General features: G+C 33.9%; 1 protein-coding gene across 9 annotated transcripts in view; it reads right to left on the bottom strand.

Annotated features, from left to right (window-relative positions):
* LOC143191823 (uncharacterized) overlaps window positions 1-16,986 on the bottom strand; it is an 870,958-nt gene that overhangs the window by 718,160 nt on the left and 135,812 nt on the right. The window lies entirely within an intron of this gene.

Below are 16,986 nucleotides of genomic sequence, written 5' to 3'. Positions count from 1 at the left end.
GTGGTCACAGAAAAAAAATATGGCTAAGAAGTCTAAAGTTAATCTGAATCTGAAGTTAAGAGCATAAATGAAAATAGATATGATGAAAAAAGATAAGAAATGAAAAACATTACTAAAGAAATAGATTAAATCAAATTTATGCAGCTGGTGGATGCGTACATTTCAAAATCAGAAGATCTGATGAAGTTCATTCAAGATAAGTAGATCGATCAGTTTTACAGCATTCAAGAAAATTTGAGTTAAAATGTTAGAATATGCTAAAAATTAATCGTGAGCGATTACTTGACGTGCAATTCTCGGAGATGTTGTGATTATGTTGCAGTCATGCAAAATGAAAATATATTTTTTGACTTTCATAATATATGTAACCTCTTAAGACTATGGTCTGCCCCATTGGGCATGTATGTATGTTATGTCATACGACCCTGACTATTTCGCCATCTGTTTTTTACCTGAATGGTTAAAAAGCGAGATGGGTTGGTCTGTTTTCTAATAGATAAGAACCCTCAATGTCGTTTGGTATCGCCGTTCAACAAATGGCCTCTTCTTCCGTAAAATTAAACAGTTTTTAAATCAATCAATTGAATTAGCAATCGTTCCGCAGTTACTCGAAGCTTTTCTTGGTGTAACTAAGTGCAAAAGTATCGCAACTGAAGCTGTCAGGTCACAAGGGGTGGATTGAAGCTGCTCAACGTTCCCTAACCATAAACTATTCCACGTAAGAAACATTCAAACTTTGAAAAACATAGATAGTCTGTGAATTCCCGGCACATGCATCACAGTTGAAGGTATAAGGCGACTAAAGCGGACTGAATCTACGGTGAATTAACATAGTCTACTGGAACTTGAACAGAAGCTTGCGGTTCAGGGTGAACGGCCGCCAAAGGTGCATTGCAGTAGTTCAATTTCGCAGCCGTAGACTATTGGAATCTGATCTGTAGTCACCATGGAAATTTGAGTGGAAACAAGGCCATTTCCAAGATCTTCAAAGGCAAACTGGCAATTTTTATAACAAATATAAGCTGTCGGGGCGGAATAACGACTACGTACATCCCTGTGGCTATTTCTTTAGGAAGAAAAATGTTACGTAATACGGCCATGACTATTAGACCATTAGAACTACTTGAATGGCGAACAGTGATAGGTCTTGGTGTGTTTTGCATTGCAGTAGTTCAATTTCGCAGCCGTAGACTATTGGAATCTGATCTGTAGTCACCATGGAAATTTGAGTGGAAACAAGGCCATTTCCAAGATCTTCAAAGGCAAACTGGCAATTTTTATAACAAATATAAGCTGTCCGGGCGGAATAACGACAACGTACATCCCTGTGGCTATTTCTTTAGGAAGAAAAATGTTACGTAATACGGCCATGACTATTAGACCATTAAAACTACTTGAATGGCGAACAGTGATAGGTCTTGGTGTGTTTTCTAATAGATAAGAATCCTCAGAGTCGCTTTGCATTGCCGTTCAACAAGTCGCCTCTTCCTTCCATAAAATATAACAGTTTTTTAAGTAAAATAGTATTTTTTTGTTTAATACCCTTTCACAAAATATAACTTGTATTGGATTGGATGGAGCCTATTTTTAGAAGCGAATAAAATATAACGTGTAGTGGTACATATCCATTAATAATATATAACGATCCAATCGTATTTTAGATAAATACACATATGTCGTGTATCGTCCCACATACAATATTGACTACAACCCCAGACGTCGTAGTATAAAACATATCCACAATAACATGTTAAATCCTTATTGCTGACCTATCTATAACATCGAGTATAAACCACAAAGATAATGATCGAAACAGGAAGACTTTCATACATCTCCCCGCCCGTACACCCAACCAGCGTCATCTAAACAACTTTCTGCATCGACTATGGGCCGACGAACGCCACTTGCCGCGTCCACCGTGTGATCTCGTCCGTCGGAATTTTAAAAAGTCTTTCAAGTCGAGGCTCCAGGTGCTCGCAGTACTTTTTCACGGAAAAAATGCTTTAAATATAATCGGACGAAGGATCGCAGTGTTATAATGAAAGATTTATATCCTGAAAGAGTTATTCTCGTTTTACTTTTTTACTTACGAGATTACGGTGGTTGGTATGCCGCATATGGATACTAAAACATTTTCGTTGTACGTTTAATTTCCGTAAATTCTAGAAATATTTTATTTTCTCCAGCCATTATAAGAACAAAGATATTGTCATCAAAGTTTTTCTGTTGTCGTTTTCAATGTCAAAAGACTTCTATTAATTCTATTAATCACAATTACATTTCTCATCAAGATTTTTCATATTTTATATAACCATATACATTTGTTTCACCATCAGCACTTTCTTATCAGGTAGAAAGCAGGCTGAACACATTGGCTGAAAAGTCATAGATGGTTTTATTAAATTTACAGTTTTTTTCAGTTAGTACTAACCTTCAAACGAAAGCTTGTGATTTATTGTACTAAGAGTGACACAACTTTTGTTCTTTTCAAAACAATGGATCGAAAACAATTTTATGTTTTAATGTTGCACTGCTTCTTGATCGGAGAAAATACCATTCAAGCGAAGCACCGGCTTGAAAAGTTTTATAAGGACTCCGCTCCACCAGAAACAATGTGGGTGCCGCGATTGCTCAATGGTGACCAAAAACGAGAACGTGTTGATGATTCTGAGCAGTGTTTCGCGATGTCTAAACGTGAAAAACCCGACATTTTGCATCGATATGTGACAATGGATGAAAAATGGATCCATCACTTCACTCCGGAATAAAAACGATGGTCATCTGAGTGGATAGCAACTGGTAACAGCCCTATTTTGAGGCAAAAGATAAATCGTTCTACAAAAATGGTATTGAAATATTAGAGCGGCGCTGGAATGATTGTGAGCTCTTGATCACTTTTAAGACAGTGCCAAGTAACAACTTAGATTTCCTTTGTTCGTAATTTAATTTTGTGTATATGTCACAAAATTATATTATAATTTGTGTATTTTTTGGGCTCGACACCGCCATCAAACTGATCAGTTGGTCGTAGTTAAAATAATATTGTAAATAGATAAATAGGTTTACGTAGGTATTAAGCTAAATTGTGTGTACATAGTAGAATATAAAATATATGTATTATATAGGTTATATAAGGTTTTTCTTTATTTTTATTTAGTTATTACACTATTATTATTATGTACAAATTTTATTTTACAATGTTTCTTTGTACTAAAAATCTAAGTTTGGCAATTTTACAGTATTACAATGGGTAGGCCAAGTAAAGGTGCAGCCCGTATGAGGAAAAATAGGAATAAAGAAACAAAGTTTGAAAATAAGGAGAGCTTTAGGCCACGGGGGAATCGAACCCGCGACTTCCGCTTGAGAGCTAACGTTTTAATAATTACAGTATAGAATCAGTTGTCTACAATATTTTAGAGAAGTTTTATATGTTATAGTTAGTGCCTAGAAAATAAACTTAATGGCTTTCGCTCTGAACGACTTCCAATTTTCCGTCACATCAGCTCAGTAATAACATTATACACAAATATCTGATTTAGATAAAAAAAATGTGAAAACTTTGTGCGTCCTTTTAAAATTTGAGCGTTTCCCTCGATTTTCCCCCTTCCCCAAATAGATAATGACTGAGTTCCAATAGGGCCACCTCGGAAGTGCCCTCTTTCCAATAAAGAAATAATTTCGAAAATCGGCCAACAGTTGACGGGGAAATCGACGAATATATATTAAAAAAAAACAAAAAACAAAATATATATATAGCCGAACATAGAACTTCCTGTATTTTCGAAGTCGGTTAAAAACAAAAAATATGTTATCGACAAGTACTAAATACATAGAAAGTTCTTTAGTTATTAATTCAAATAATAACTGACTTAAACGCGATTGAGGTTTCTATAATGAAAATTGCTATTTAATTGGCTGGGATTTGATTGCGATACAATCACTAAAATCCTTCGTTGACCTGTCCGCCGATTACATAACACATTTGGAGAAAATATAATGCTAAGCCTTCCTGCTTAGCCGTTAATTGGAGAAGTTCTAGAAAGTAAGGAACTTTAACTCGAGATTGGGCTCAGTGAATATAATGGGATAATATATCCGTTTTCAACGTAAGGTGTGTTGAAGAAATAAATCGCACACCTTTATTTAGCTAACGTCCAAAGTTGTTATAATATAAAGAGTCTTTGTAATAAAAAAATATTTAACGGATGTGTAAAATGTTACGATTAAGTCAAGCCTGTGAAATATGTAAATAACTAAACTGCCTCTAGAAGATTAAATTTTATTTATCCTTCAGAAAATGTGTGTTTCTAGGAAATATATTAACAATTAAAAATTGTAGTATCACATTGTTCAATTCATTTTCTTATAGATCTCACTGATAGACATTTTGTTGTAAATCAAGGCGATGAACATACCGAATTACATCCAATATATTCAAGAGTTCCGCAAGATAGTGTAGTGCGCCCAGTACTGTATCTTCTGTATGCGGCCGATCTACCCACCACAAAAATAACTACTGTGGCAACATACGTAGACGACACAGCAATCTTAGCATGTCATGGAGATCCAGTCACAGCATCAATAAACCTACAAACCCACCTGGACCAAATACAATTATGGTTGAAGACATGCCGCATTAAAGCCAATGAAACAAAATCCACCCATGTAACGTTTACCCTACGTAGAAGAACAAGTCCACCAGTGAATATCAATCATCGGAGTTGATAAGCAGAGCATGCTAAATATCTTGGTATGCACTTAGATCGAAGCCTAACCTGGAAGAAGCACATACTCTCTAAACGGAAACAACTGGGATTAAAATTATATCAAATGTATTGGCACATCGGGCGCAAATCCAAGTTATCATTAGATAACAAGGTATTGCTGTATGAGTCTATACTCAAGCCCATTTGGACATATGGATTCCAACTATGGGGTACCGCCAGCAAATCTAATATATCCATCATTCAACGGTTCCAAAATAAGGTGTTTCGTACCATTGTTGATGCTCCGTACTATATTTCAAATAAAGTGATACAACGCGATATTCCTCTAGAACTTACAACGAGTGTAATTCAGCTTCAGAGTTATCTTCAGAGTTGGCAAGGTGTGGTATTTTTGGTTCACATTCAATGTGGAATTCGAAACGTACGGATACAGATGAACTCGGTGATGGATGTCTTGAGAGAGTAGTTGATTTTCCAATACAGAAAGAGCACGTATAGGATTTTTTCTGTATGGGGTATTGGAGCGGATGTCGATGGTACATCTGGAGAAGATGTTTTAATATAAATATCACTCACTCACTATAACTAACCCTCACTCAAACCCTCAAGAACATGTCTGCAAGAGTTAAATGACACATGAGGAGCCCATTTTTATCTTGAGCTTTAACAGGTAGATTGAAGTAAGCTGGATATGCTTCGCAAATCTTTAAATTTATACTTAAATCGTACTTTTTTTTCTTGCTTTAATATATTCGCCGCAAATATAGCAAAACGAGTCAGCATCTCGTTTACAAACTCTCGAAGCCATTTTGAATTATTAAAAAATTATGAAAAATACGTTATGCCTCTGTAACACGTAAATATAGATTATTGTTTACATATTAGCAATACTAGTAAAACTAATTTACTACTACTAGCTATTTTACGTTGCTTTCGACAGCGAGAGCGCGCAAAGAGCGATATTAATTTGGCGGGAAGCTCAAAAATGATCAAATCGCCATAACGTTTTTTGAAATAATTTCGTGGTCCAATCGCACTTGTCATATAATTTTGTATATATATATATATATATCAGAATATATTAAGAAAAACCCATGTGCAGGAATTTTTTATTTCTTTTTAGACCGGTGTAATATTTTTATAATTATTAACCAACTACCAAAAAGGAGGAGGTTCTATGTTCGGAGGCATACTTTTTTTAATATATGTTCGCCGATTTCTCTGGCAATCATAGACCGATTTTCAAAATTCTTCTTTTGTTCGAAAGAATGCACTTTCGAGATGGTCCCATTGGAACCACGTCAGAATCTGATGAGAGAAAACTTCAAGTTTCAAGGCATGTACAAAGTTTTCACATATTTTAATCTAAAATAATTAGATATCTGTGTAATGTTACTGCTAACTGATGTGACGAAAAATCGGAAGTTATTTAGTGTAAAAATAATTCAGTTTGCTTTTTAAGCACTAACCCTATGATATGAGACGTCGTAGAAACGTAGTGGGCAACTGTTTGTATGGTCTAACGGTTAGAACGTTATGATGACACGCGGAGGTCGCGGCTTCGATTCTCAACGGGAAAAGAAATTTTCTTTTGTTCTAGTATTGTTGGAAAACTTGTCAAATCACCAAAACTAGGTAGCGAACCTCGGGTCCTGAAGCGTTCCTTATTTTTAATCATCGTTTCTTTATTGCTATCTTTCCTCATACAGGCTGCGCTTTCAATTGGGCTATCCATTGTAATACTTAATAAAATAACAACGTAATTTATTGAATAAATATCTAACACTAAAAATGGAAAAATAAAATACTTTTAACAATAAAAATGAATCGACTTCAATAAATAAATACAAAAACACCGCACTAAAAATTAAAAAATAATCAAACTTAGATTGTTAACACAAGAAAAACGTTATAGAATAAAATATGCACATAATAATCCTTGTAATAACTAAAAACAAACAAACAAAAAACTTATGTAACCTATCTACTACACGTATTTCATATTCTACTATATACACACAATTTAGCTTAATACCTACCAAAACGTATTTATCTATTTAGAATATTATTTTAACTAACACCAACTGAACAGTTTGAAGTCGGTACTCAGAACAAACAATACAAAAATAATAATAAAATTTTGTGACATATACACCAAAAAACTGCGAACAAAACAAATTTAATTTGTTGCTCAGCACTGACTTCTAGGCAATGAGTTGATAGTAATTAAAATAATATTGTAAATAGATAAATAGTTTTTTTTCATACCTCGATCGAAAGTACGTACTTTCGTCCCTAATAACAGGGAAGAAAGTTAAACATTTACTCCCTGTGAGATGTACACCCACGCCCACTATAACAACGGGATGAAAGAATTTCGTATGCGTATTTATACTCGTAACTAGAGACATTATTCTGTCGCTACAACAAATTGTTTACCGCTGTCATTAACGCTGCTACCTCTAACCTTAAAAATAATCATCAATGTTGTTTTGTCGTCACTCGATTCAATAATCCAGAAAGAATAAACAATACGCTAGGATGTAATGAATCCACGGACGAAAAAGATATTATAACGAAATTTTGACTCAGAAGCGCGATTGATAATAAATACAGATACGTTGCGGAAGAAGTCTATTGATATCGGGAACATGAAGGAACATGAACATGATCAACAAAATTTAAAGTTAAATTAATAACGTACTTTCGACCGGCTATGAAAAAAAAATCCTATACACCACACGGGCCAAAAGTTGAATTTTCGGCCCTTGTGGTGTAATCTACTATTAGGTAGGTATTAAGCTAAGTTGTGTGTATATAGTAGAGTATAAAATACGAGTAGTAGATTGGTAAAATACATTTTTTGTTTATTTTTATTTAGTTATTACAATGATTATTATGTACATATTATTTTTTTCACAGCGTTTTTCTTTTTGTGCTAAAAATCTAAGATTGATTATTTTTTAATTTTTAGTAAGTTCCTTATTTATTTTTTAAATCGGTTCAATTTTTCTGTTAAAAATAATTCTTTTTTACAGTCACCATGTCTATTGACGTTTTAGTGATCTTTATTTTTTGCAATATGACCTTAGTTTTCTAATGCCACGTATGTGAAAGTACGCCTATACCGATATTTATCCAACGAGAGAAATATAAAAAACGGAAATGCCTTGTGTGGTAAAAGAATCTGGTTTGCAGTTCAGCGATTGCAATACGATACAATGTCACGGTCCGGCTGCAGCCCGCGACAATATCATATCTCAGTCAGAAACAATGTCATTAGGAAGAGGACGCTTGAAAAAAAAAGACGACATCGCGTCTCCGTTATTTGATTCGATATTTGAAGGGAAAGTCAATGAAGCCGTTCGAGTATACTCGCCGAACAATCGAGAAATTCGATAGTAGGCGTCCATACCGGTGTCGGTTTGCTCGCGCAGAGACCTTTTTCCTGTGGGAAATGAGTAGAGCGTTCAAATCGGACCGCTGCCGATTGAAATCCATTTTCGCGAAGGCGTTTAAGACAATCGATACCGTAGCGGCGGAAGTTCTCGATCGATGGGAGCGAAGATTACACTCAAGGAAATTGGAGTTTTTAGAGGAATTTTAAGAGTCGTTCGAGGAGAATGGTCGAAATAATTTGACAGAGAAAATTTCTCCAGTTAAATTTAGTACAGGTCGTAAAAATAACGTTTTTCTTTATTTCTTTTATTCTGCACCATGATTTTTTATGAAACTTAATTTATTTATTTATTTAGAGAATAGCTATACTTCTAATATAGACATTCAATAAAATTTCAGAGTTTTGTAGGTGGGGCAAAAGTCCAGCTACCATTTTGATTGCCTATAACTTTGTTCAAAGAAAAGATCAGTAAGTTTGGTTCTCATAAAAAGTTTGTTTGGTCTTTACATTTTTTTTGTTATGATTGCAATTTTCGGCTCATTTTACGGCATTTTCCATGACATCCTGCAACATGTATGGATTAATTTCTTCAATTTCGTGATTAATATTGTCTTTAAGATGTTGAATCGTTTGGTGCTTATTCACAAAAACTTTCAATTTTAAAAAACCCCATAAGAAAAAGTCTGATACCGCTATATCCGGAGATCTGGTTGGCCATGCTAAATCGTCCTTTCGCGAAATTAGTCTTCGTAGAAAACGTCATTCAAAAACTGAATTGTGGAACAACATGTGTGTGTTGTGGCCTTATCTTGCTGAAACCACATGTCCTCTAGTCCTTGTTCTTCCATTTCAGGCACAAGAAAATTTCGAATCATACCTTGGTACCTCTCAGCAGTAACAGTAACTACAACACCTTGGCCATTTTCAGGAAAATAGAGACCAATGATGTTTCCAGCATGAAGATCACATCATATAGTTGTTTATATTGGATGCAATGATGTTTCATAAATTAATTGAGCATTCTGTGTTTCCCAAAATCGACTGTTCTGTTTATTGACGTGGCCAGTGAGAAGAAAATGGGCTTCATCGCTCATTATCAATTTAGACGAAAAATCTCCAGTTTCAACAGACAGGCTTAGGATTGCATTAAGGTACTCAACTCGTCTCCATAATAAAATGTTGACTTCTACACCATACAATGGTTAAAGCGAAACTGAGCTAAACGTCACATAACCAAGTTGGCGTGCAATCAAAATTGTAGAGGGACTTTTGTCCAACCTATTATTATACGTTTAGCTGTATTTTAAGTGTGAGCGACATTATTCACGGTAATGACAGTATACACCAAAAATGGTAAAACATCAACTGTGAAGGATAATAGTGTGCGAAACCCCAAGTTAACTGACCAAGACCGACGAATAATAAAAAATATTTTGACCAGACAACATGTATCCCGACAAAAGTAAAAGCGCCACTCAACACTCACTTGAGTAACACTGTTTCGATAAAAACAGTACGGCGGGTGCTCCACAAAGCTAACAATCACGGAAGGGTTGCAATTGCGAAACCCTTTATAATGCGAAAACTGCGTTGTGCGAAGTGGTATAACACTGTAGCGACCTTGATGCATGTCGAATTTTACATCGTGGAATAAGGGTCTACAAAATACCGAGAAATATAATCCCAGATGTTGAACACGGGCGGGGTGCCCGCAGCGCCAACAAGAATCCGACAACGAATAGCTGGCGGCAACCCCTAGACGTTTATCTGGGATGTTATTGAAGGGTATTTCGGTCATTCAGTGCTCAACCCTCGTTTGGTTTAGACGTGCCACCATCGACTGCCCAAGCCTCGTCAACAGGTAACTCCGCTGCCATCCTTTTTATCATTTGTATTTTTCACATTTTTTTATATTATCAATAAATAACGGTCACATCATGTAAACACCACGGTTTCATTTCGTTTTACCTCCATTCACCGAGCCACATCATTTACCCTAAAACACTAATACAACCTGGAAACTTGATAAGTGGAAGAATGCGGCATGATCCGATGAATCCTCATTTATATTGTTTCCTACAAACGACCGGGTTTAACTTCAAAATAACTTTATGATCCGGACTGCCTGCTTGCTATAGATAAGCATGAGGAAGGTTCCCTTATGATTTGGGCAGCAATATCATATAAATGGAAGGTCATTTATATCACTGGTCGAATTACTGCGAAGTAATATCTCGACATCCTCAATGATGAGCTCAGCTATGAGCTTTTACTATGACTGCTGCCATACACTACCATATTGATAATACGCCCATATATACAGCCAAAATGGTTTAATCTTGGTTTGAGAAGCATTGGAATATCATCAAACATTGTATCTGAGCAGCACAGTCACCAGACCTCAATAAAATTGAACCGTTATGGGGAGTTTTAGGCCAGAGAGACTTCTGACTGTCACTCATTTTTATCAATAACGTATAATCTCTCTGCGCAGCAACTTAAACATTATGGAAAAATCAAAAAGTGATTTGATGATTGGATTGCTTTAAAATATATTACCAGGCGAATTCATCTGATGACATACCTGTCTATATATAGTAGAACATATTTTGAGGTTTCATTAATTTTTGTACACAATAATTTTAATAAGAAGTCATTTAAAAATAAATATTATCAGTATCAATTAAAAAGGTAACATTTGATAATATAATTTGAAATATGGGAGAACTGGGTTACATTGCAAAAAATGACAACATGATAAAAGTAACAGGTCAATTGAAAAGTCCCCGGCCTACCATATTAAAACACATTTTTGGGCAAAATTATTTTTTATCCAACATAATTCCCTTCAAGGGTAATACACTGATTATAGCGACCCTCCAACTTTTCGATACCATTTTTGTTGTCCTTTGCTTCAAAATAAGCCTCAGTTTTGGCGATCACCTGTTTATTCGACGAAAATTTCTTCCCAGCCAGCATTCTTTTGAGATCTGAGAACAGGAAATAGTCACTGGGAGCCAGATCTGGAGAATACGGTGGATGAGTGAGCAATTCGAAGCCCAATTCATGGATTTTTGACACGGTGCATTGTATTGGTGAAGAAGCACTTTCTTTTTCTTCAAATGTGGTTGTTTTCAGCGATTTCGTCCTTCAAACGGTGCAATAACGCTATGAAATAGTCGCTTTTGATAGTCCTTCTTTTTTCAAGGTAGTTAATTAAAATTATTCCATGCGCATCCCAAATACAGGCGCCATAACCTTCCGACTGTTGCGTTTTCCTACGCTTTGGAGCGGGTTTATCGTATGCAGTCTACTCGAATGACTGTCGATTGGACTTCGGAGTGAAATGATGTAGCCATGTTTCATACATTATCACATTTCGACGCAAAAACTCGGGTTTATTACGCTTGATCATCATCAAACACTGCTCCGAATCATCAACTCGTCGTTGTTTTTGGTCAAAAGTGAACTCGCGCGGCACTTACTTTGCACTTTACTTTACACTTTTTCTTTAATATTTTTGTCGGTAACAACCTCCTTTTTGTGTCTACTGCGGTCACCGTCTTCGATGCTCATTTCACCACGTCTAAACTTACCAATCCTGGATGGTTGATTTTTCTGGGGCAGTATCCGGAAACTCAGCATCAAGCCAAGTTCACTTTACCCAAAATTCTATAACTCACAAACTAATGATCCGACAGCTGTCAAATTTATACAGGCATCTTTTGAGGGTTAGGGCTAATTAAAAAACATATGGAATTAATTCTAGTAGCGCCATCTATGTGTCAGGTCGGGGACTTTTGACCAGTAATTTCAGGAAATATGCAGGAAAAACATCAATATCACACAGTAACAGTATCCTCGATATTATTTATTGTAAAGCCTCAACATGTGTATAAAAAATATGTTATATGCTCTGTACTGGTACATCTATTGTCAATATTAAAAACTATTTAACTAACCCAAACTATTAAACTAATACTTAGGTACTGCTAGCATATTAAACTGGAAATATAAAAACTAGTATGTTAAAATACTTTCACTGAGAAGACCTAAAAAGGATATTGTATCATCTAGTTTTTTTTTATTAAGAACATTTCCTCATCGATAGTTTTAATTATTATAAATATATATTCATTAGTTATATTTACAAGGCAAATTTGTTATTCAACAAAAATTTATAAAAACTTGTTTAATGTTTCAGGTTTCAATAATTAAAAAAATTAAAACTAAAAAATCCACTTTAATTTCAGTAATGAGTGGTGGCTCTTTACTTTTTATTCTATACTGTTACGCAATAATAAGAATTACTAAATTACCTAAACTAGTTTCTCAGGTTTCGTCTCTTCAATATATAAAAAATAAATATTGTGTCAAGCCAAATAAGTTATGGGTAAATAAAAGAGAATGTTTTCCCGTAGAGGATATTTTTACTACGAGAAAATAAAAACGCACTAAAGCATATTAGATTATCTATACTTTCTCGGATTTGATAATTTATGTAATATTTTTAAATTATACTTTTATTATTTTACTTATATGGTGTATCATTTATCTAGATTGGATTGTCTACTTTTGATTAACTAGTGATCAAAAGACATCATCCCCAAAAGATTTCCAACCTAATTACTGGTATGAATGATAACGATAAACATTAAATCATATATACCATGACCGAGATGGGACCCAGACAGCTATCCAAAATTGAGACCAGGTAGACAAAAAATCATAAAACATCTATTCTTTATTATGTTTATCTTTTTTTTTGGTTTATCTTAATAACAAATTTTGACGTATATATTTAAGTACTCAAGTAACAAAATGTTCCTGAAAGTATTAAGAAGCCTAATGCTCTAAGTATTTAAATTATTTTCGGATCTAAAACGCTCTCTTCATCTCTTCGCGACACTACATTTTTCGGTAACGATTGGCATAATATCAGGTTCTGCTGAATTGTAATTATAACAACAACAATATTTGGATTTGTACTATTTAAAAAAAATTAGAGATTAAAAAAATAATAACAAGTTTTTTTTGGAAAAGCCGTTATTTGGCGAAACAATTTGTATGATGATAACAATTTTGATGAATTCCCTTAAGAGCATATTCGTAACGGGTTAAAATCGTTTTTTTTTTCTCAAATGTATAGACTAGGCCAGAATTTATAGACTGGAATATAGCAATCAGAGATAGACCAAAACTAGTGGTTTTAATTAAACGAATCATGGAATACGAGCAAATAGACTAACTAATTCAAATAGTTAAAAATAAGTGACATAATAGTAGACTTTTGAGCTTTCTTAGCGTCATTTGTATATTCGGGACCACTCCTGAATATGCTGATCTTCCAACAACAAAAGAAACAATAGTTGGAACATTTTCTGACAACACAGTTATCATGGCAAAAGATATATCTCTGCCTAAGGCTGTAGAAAAAGTACAGGCAGCTTAATATCTCCAAATCTGTTCATGTTAATTTTGCGTTGCGACGAAATGACAAAAACCTAATTATATCACTTCACGGATGCCCGATTCCTCAAGCAGAATTAATTAATGGTAGGTTAAACTGGAAACATTATATTAGACCAAAACCAGAGCAGATTACACTCATAGTCAAGTAACTGTAGTAATTAGTCTTAAGATACTCTCAACTTGACCTAAAAACAAAGAGATTAGCTTATCAGTTAATCATAAAACCAATTTAGACCTAGAAAGTGCAAATTTGGGATTGCACTAAAACATCAAACCAACGGGTAATCTCAACTAGCAGCCAAAACAAAATTCTAGGATTAAATAACAATGTTTATCGGTACGAATCCAACAAAGAGCTGCACGATAACCTCGAAATCAACTGAATACACGAAGTAATTCAAGATTTCGCCCTAAAACATGAAATAAGGTTACTAAATCACAGCAACAGCTACTGGACAATAGGCAGGGAGTCAGAAGGTTGAAATGAACAAACCATATAAACTTGTATAGTGTATAAGTGTATTCTTAACTTTAGCTTAAGTAATTTAGTTTTATTTTAGTTTAAGAAATATGTACTGAAGTACTTCAGTACTCACCTTGCTTGTGCATGGCTTGTATCCATATTCAACAGAACTACTGTAATACATAAATTTGTAAATTAGGATTCTACTAAACATATCTAATATAACACGTAATTAATTTAAAAAATTGTATTTTCGTAATATTACCCATAAATTCAAGTTAAAACAATAATCGAAAATGAACAATAGAAAACATAACTAGGCGACGAATGCTAGCTCATAATTTATAACCAAACTCCAGCGACAGCCCATAAATAACCGAACGCCCGTGCCTGAAATCTGGATAAGTGACAGGTGAAATACGTCGGGTACACTGACCCGGGTAAAATTTTCGAAAATAATTTCGTGTCGAGCTCTAGAAATATGCCTCCTTTCCTTTTCACGTGTTTATTTTTGCCCGCCAGAACACAATAAACATAACAAAATCCGATTTCACGCCGGATTGTTCTCTTGGAATGGCGAAAACGGTGCCCGGTATTAAGGTGTCGCGTCATATTTGAAAAAAAATACCGGTTAATTCTCTAATTTATTAGGCGACGAGCGATATTAGTGGAGCGTTTGGTGTCACTAAGATATTTAGAATATTCCGGTGATACATAAATATAGATTTTACGGAGCTGTCGGATTATTCCATTCAGTTTATCTGTTGTGTTATTCTTGTACGAAGAATAAGCTGTTAAACTGGTTTTTGTGATCTAATATCGGTAACATATAGAAGAACATAAACAAATATTTGTAAGGATTACTTGCCAACGATATAAATAAAAATATCACTTAAAATTGCATCTTTCCTAAAAATATAAGTAAAATATCTTGAATTATACAATAAATTATACATAACGTTAAACAAAAAGCAGAGCCAATCAGACTCAAAATCAGATAAATGCACTGGTCAGTATAAAAAGATTGGTTTATAAGTCCATTATAAACCCTATTTGCTGTTATGGGTTTGAACAAGTTTGTTCGATCAATTACTAACGATTATCGCTACGTAACCAACAAGGGACTAAACGATGACCTCGAAATCAAATAAATTTTTCGAAATTATTCACTTACATTTGACTTTAAAACATGAAATCACAGCAACTTAGAGCAATACAGCAACTGGACAATACCTAGGAGATCAGAATATTGAAACTAACCTAATCACATGAACTTGTATAGTGTGTAAACTGCTTAATATTAACTTCTACTTAGCTTTTTTAACTTTAATTTGGGAAATACAAACAAAAAATTGCAATAAATTAAAGTTATAAATTAGAATTGTACTAACATAAGCATATCAAATGTAAGATTTGAAAAATACAGTAAATTCTTCGTTATAACAGATTTAAAGTATAATATATAGCAATCCAAAAACTGCATTAACAGTTGAACTATACATACATCTATTGCTCAATGATTTTACTTGAAACAATAAGCTATATTTTAAGTAACATTTTGGGTTCCAAAAAAGCGCATATAGATCGCAGTTAATATTACATTCAATAACAATTAAATAATGTCACTTATTAGGCTCTTGCGTGTGATTTAGAATATTGAAATGCGTGTGACATGATCAGCAGCCTCTACTGGTGAAATCTCAAGTATTAACTGCCTAACCCAACTCTTAAAATCGATGATATTTATCATATATATATTATTCGATTTATTTTATCTATTTGAGTTACTCATTGTACACAGGCGCTATTCATTACTTTTGTTGTTTAATTTGAGGAAATCGACTACCAAGCACATCAAACACTCTTAGAAAGTAATGATGGTGCTGCTCCGTTGACAGCTTAAGTTTCGTTGATTTAAAAATAGTGTATTTGATATCAGCGACAAAGAAACACCTGGGAAACAAAAAGAGTCAATTACCTCCAAACTAGCAAAGCAATTAACGGCAAAGCGATTTACAAAAGAAAAATTATTTTCTCTGAAAATAACGCACTTGCTGCATATCTGAAAAACCGAAAATCAATAAATTAAAGTACGATGTGTTTTCAGTTAATTCGCCAAATTTAGCTCCCTCTGACTTTTTGTTCTTTAAATGGATTATATATGACATGGCAACACTGGACAAAACCAGTCCACTTAGTTTAAGCAAAAGCAAATAAACAGTGTACATAAACAAATGTGAATGGTTTGAATTATCTGCTCCCAAGTGTTTGTATAATTATATTGTAACAGAAATATTACTGACTAAGGTTAGTTAGTTCGAATATTATGTAATTTTATTATCTTCGGCAGATTTTTATATTGAAAACAATAACGTATTCATGTAATAAATCAAATTATGAATAACACGATTTATTATATTTTGGATCTATTGGTATTTTATATTAAAAAAATCTTACAACTTTGATATCATCAGAGTATTTATTGCCAATTCCTTCAATAATAAAAACAGGTCATTTTTGCGATGTTAGCACATCCCTTAATATAAACAGTTAAGATTTAAAATAAATATTTATATATTGAAAGCGCATACTAAATTACATTATACAAAACACTCAATACAAAGAGGGACAGCACAATTACATGGACCATTCTTGCAAATCATCTTATAATACGATCAAAAAATCGGAACAGTGTATATAAAACAGCGTGATGCAAAACCGTATAAAATCAAATTGGACACGCTTGAAACATGACACTTGCTTTGACATTTATTAAAAATTTTACTCCGTACTAAAAAGAATAAGAATGAAACAAATTAATGTATCTTTGGATAAAAACAACACACGAAAAGACTACAAAATCATGCTCTTCTATGTTATTTAGAGATGATATATGAATATTATTAAAACAACAAAACTCTCTT

Source organism: Rhynchophorus ferrugineus, unplaced genomic scaffold (genome assembly GCF_030347505.1).
Source record: "Rhynchophorus ferrugineus isolate W39M unplaced genomic scaffold, kcgeb_rfMv2 rfM2, whole genome shotgun sequence".
NCBI lineage: Eukaryota > Metazoa > Arthropoda > Insecta > Coleoptera > Curculionidae > Rhynchophorus > Rhynchophorus ferrugineus.
This window is presented reverse-complemented; position numbering and strand designations above follow the sequence as displayed.